Genomic DNA, 4,742 nt, shown 5'->3' with positions numbered 1-4,742 from the left:
GTGAGCCTTGTGATTGCCCCAACTTACTTACTTGAAGGAGTTTCCAGAAAGTGGTAAAGAAAAATGGGGAAAAATAGGTAGAGGCCAGTGGATTACTTGAGTGGAGGAGACAGGACAGATTGCCCATGGAGGAGAGAGTTGTACAGGAAGGAACTGAAGAGAGCCCCAGAGGTTACCTTGAGTCAGCAGTTCACCAACCAGCACAACTGTGTGAAAAAACTACCTCAGGCCAAGGAAAGAACTACCCAAGGGATGAGGATTGCACAGCACTCGTGCACTCATGCAGAAATAGCACCTGTTCCCGCTAGCCAGACTGGAAAACCTTATTTTCAGAGGGCACTGAGTTCTCAGAAGGGACTTGGTATCAGCAGTGGAGAACAATGAGTCCTAGATCAAACACTCTTCTGGTCCCACCTAACAAATCTTAAAAACAAGATCCATAAGGACTAATTGATTATAAGTAAGTAAATTACACCACAGAACAAAGTTGAAGACTCTTTATAAGAATTCAAAAGTATCTAGTACCCAAAAAAAGCAAAATTTTTATGTTTGGCCTCCAATCAGAGATTGCTAGGAACCTAAAGAAGCAGCAATACATGACCCATAATGAGGGGGGAAAAATCAATCAATCATAAAACTGGCTGAGAACTGATACAGAAGTTAGAATGAGTACATGAAAACATTTTAAAAGTTATTATATTCAGAAAGTTAAAGACATAAAAGATATTATTAAAAGATCCAAATACAAATATAAGAATATCCAGCATCCAATGATATAAGTTTCACAGTATCTTTCATCTAGTTAAAAATTACCAAGCATAGAAAGAAGTAGGAAATTGTGACCGATAATGAAGAAAAAAAATGAATTAATTGATATCAACAGTAACTGACACAGATGTAGTTAGCAGACAAGAACAATATTAACTATTATAACTTGACTCCATATGTTCAAAATTAAGTCATAAAAGAAAAAAGACATAAATTAAACTTCTAAAGATGAAAACAACTGTCTGATATGAATAATACCCGGGATGGGATGAATAGCAGGCTAGACAAGGTTAGTGAACATGAACATTTTGTAACAGACACTATCCAAAATGAAACAAAAAACAGAATTTAAAAAAAAGGAATCAAGCATTAGGGATGTTGAAAAATTTTGAAGCAGCCAAATGTGTATGTAATGAGATTCCTCAAGAATAAGTATGGTGGAGGGGACATAAAAATAGTTGAAAACTAATAGCCTAGAATTTTCCAAACTTGATGAAAACTATAAACCCACAGATCCTAGAAACACAGATTCTAAGCACAATTTCTTCAACAAAGTTCAAAATATTTATAGAAATACAAAAGTATCCATGGAGAAAACTATTACAAAGTACATCATAATTAAATTGTTCAAAACCGGTTGTATTTAGGAAACAGCAGCAGAGCACTTCACAGACCTCTGCAACTAAAAACTACAAAGGAAATATTTTTTCTAAGGCTAAGCAGTTGTCAAAGACATTGTGTATCATTCCTAATACACAATCAAATAGACACACAGCCTGGATGGAAAAAAAAAATAATCAAAAGTGATGCAGTAATTGCAGCTGAAAATAAACAGGAAAGTATGAGAAAAAACGTTATTGGGATATATCAGAGGAAAGATTACTTATAACAATCTCCTTCATAAGGAATATAGGAATATATGTTTCAATTTTGCTCAAGGATAAATTGCTGTTATTTATTAAGAATGATTGGTTTTGGTACACATTTTTTTAAGTGTGCATAACAGTCAATATATGTCTGGACTTGTCTTGTTTCAAATAAAATGACTTCCCCTTAAAAAATAAAAAAATAAAAAAAAAATTGTTCAAAACCAGTGACAGAATACCTTAAAAGTATGGAGAGGAGGGAAAAAGCATGTTATTGACAGAGGAATATAAATAAGAAGTCCAAAAGATTTCTCATTAGAAACAATGCAAATAAGAGGATAGTTGAGAAACATCTTTGAAGCATTAAAAGCAAGTAACTGTCAACTAGATATACAACTAGCATTGTATACCTCATAAAAATATCTTTCAAAAATGAAGGCTAAATAAAGACTCTTTTGGACATACAGAAGCTGGAAACTGGGGTCTGAGGACTAGCAGACCCCTCCACAAAAAATATTAAAGGAAGTTCTTCGGACAGAATGGAAATCATACCGGATAGAAATATGCATCTACGTAAAGGGACATAGCACACTGTCAATAATAGCTGCATGGGCGAATAAATAAGTCTTGGAATAACTCCAAACTGAAGACAACCCAGGCTCCAATTAATAGAATGAATATTGACACCATCTTATAATCAATAACTACCAGTACAGCTTTTTATGCAGCAATACAGTTATCATTTCTGAAAAGTACTATAAATCCAGTTTTGATTTCCTCTTTAACCAAAGAAATTATGAATATATTCACCTTCATGTCTTTAGTTTTTGAGATTTTAAAAATGTTAATTTCTGTTATTAATATTGGTATCTTTATTTGATGCTATATGCGTTTGTCTAATATATCCACTTACTTTTAAAACTATTTTTATTATAAAAGTGACCTTTTTCTTTCTGCCATCTTGGAGCCTGTGAAGGCCACTGAGAACAGGGCTCCTAAAACGACAAATATGTCTGAAAGGCTGTGGTCCAAGGCCATTTTTGTTGGCTACGAGTGGGATCTCTGGAGCCAGAGGGAACACATGGCTCTTCTTAAAATTGAAGGTGTTTTTGCTCCAGATGGAACTGAATTCTGTCTAGGCAAGAGATGTGCTTATGTGTACAAAGTAAAGGACAACAAAGTGACTCCTGGTGGCAAACCAAACAAAACCAGAGTAATCTGGGGAAAAATAACTTGTGCTCATGGAAGTAGTGATGGTTCATGTCAAATTCCAAAGGAATCTTCCTGCTAAAGTCATTGGCCACAGAATCTGTGTGATGATGTATCCCTCAGGGATTTAAGTAAATAAATAAAGGTGCAGATTTGTTTATTTGTACTCATAAAAAAAAAACAAAATGATTTTTATTATACTTGGTAAATAAAAACATCAGAGTGCAGAATGGTATCAAATTAAAAGAGTCTCCATTCCATTAGCACTCAAATGTCCACTTCCTTGAAATAATAACTCAAAGATTTCTAGTGTTAATTCTTCTGGGGAGTTTCATTAGTATGTTACATTAAATGCTTTTATCTCTATTTCTTGACTTATAAAACTACATCTATTTTCTTCTTTTCTGACAAACAATGCACTTCCACTAGGACCCACCTCCCAAATTTATTATCAATCACTATTTCTATTTTTCATATTATCATTGACTTTTATTCATCATTGGAGGTATCCTTTATAACTGAATAATTAATTTGAACTATTATTATAACCCTTTATATAATAACATATAATAACTCAACCTAAGCTAATACACAATGCTTATTGCAGTTATTTATAAGATCTGTTTTAAAAATAGGTAAGATTTATTTGGAAATGTCTTTACACTTTATGAGATGCTGTACATCAAGATACAGTGTCTGGCATGAAACCAACACTAATTCCCAATCTTTTGCCTTTGAAAACTTCTACTGTACTGTAAAACTTGAGCTCGCAAAGAAGTTAGGACTAGTATGAAGAAAGGAAGGGATAAGTGGAGGGTTGCCTACAGTGAAATCTCTGAACAAGTATGGTATGGAGAGAATGGGAGAACAAGGGTAGGTGGATTAGTTCTGCACCATTCCTCACTGAGAATCTTGACAAGAGACCCTGAGAGAAAAGGATACAATATGTCTTAGACACCCCATGACATTCCACTTCCATCAATTAGGACTGTCTAAGTGCCCATTTAGTGACGGTTTCTACCTTTGGGTTGTGTTGAGGAAATACATCTCTCTGTTTTACTGGCATAAAACTGCCAACTTCTCCAACTTCTGCATTGAGTAGCATATTCACTAGATGACCTTGGCCCTTTAAGAGAATCTAGATTTTAAAAAACAATAAATACAAATTATCAAATACTTCCCTGCCATATTTTTACAAGTTTCAGAGAGATTATGTTCTGTATTAGGATAATAATAATACTTTGTGTTTGCATAGAGCTCTCCAGTTTGCTCAAGCTTTCTCACATATGATCTAATTAGATGTTCACCATAATCTTCAGTATTAACAGGAATAATTAATTAATATGATGTACAATAATCATATAGATTAGTAACTTTTTCCATAATGATGAACAAGCCTGTTGCAGACCACTCTTTCCATGGTGAAAAACAAGAGTTGAACTACATGTACACGTATTCCTATTTATATTATTTCTTTAAAAATATTAAATCATCTCCAAAGGGCAGCCCAGGTGGCTCAGTGGTTTAGTGCCACCTTCAGCCCAGGGTCAGATCCTGGAGACTCGGGATCGAGTCCCATGTCAGGCTCCCTACATGGAGCCTGCTTCTCCCTCTGCTTGTGTCTCTGCCTCTCTCTCTCTGTGTCTCTCATGAATAAAAAAATAAAATCTTTCTGTATGTTGGCAATTTGAACACCAATAAAAAATAAATTTATTATTAAAAAATAATAAATAAATAAATAAATAAATAAATAAATAAATAAATAAATAAAATCTTTAAAAAAAATCATCTCCAAAGTTGTGAGGACTAAGGGGTCAAGATCCCAAAAAGAAGGGAAACTTCAAGGGGCAATGCCAACATTTGGTACTGTTTTCCCTACTAAGCTACTGAGACATCAAG

The 4,742-nt window shown here is 34.1% G+C and overlaps 1 pseudogene; it reads left to right on the top strand.

Annotated features, from left to right (window-relative positions):
* The first annotated feature begins 2,643 nt into the window (after positions 1–2,643).
* Positions 2,644–2,974, top strand: LOC121479721 (annotated as a pseudogene).
* The last annotated feature ends 1,768 nt before the right edge of the window (positions 2,975–4,742 follow it).

The sequence above is a fragment of the Vulpes lagopus genome, chromosome 21 (genome assembly GCF_018345385.1).
Source record: "Vulpes lagopus strain Blue_001 chromosome 21, ASM1834538v1, whole genome shotgun sequence".
NCBI lineage: Eukaryota > Metazoa > Chordata > Mammalia > Carnivora > Canidae > Vulpes > Vulpes lagopus.
The sequence above is the reverse complement of the archived record's forward strand: the minus strand, read 5'-3'. Positions and strand labels throughout refer to the sequence as shown.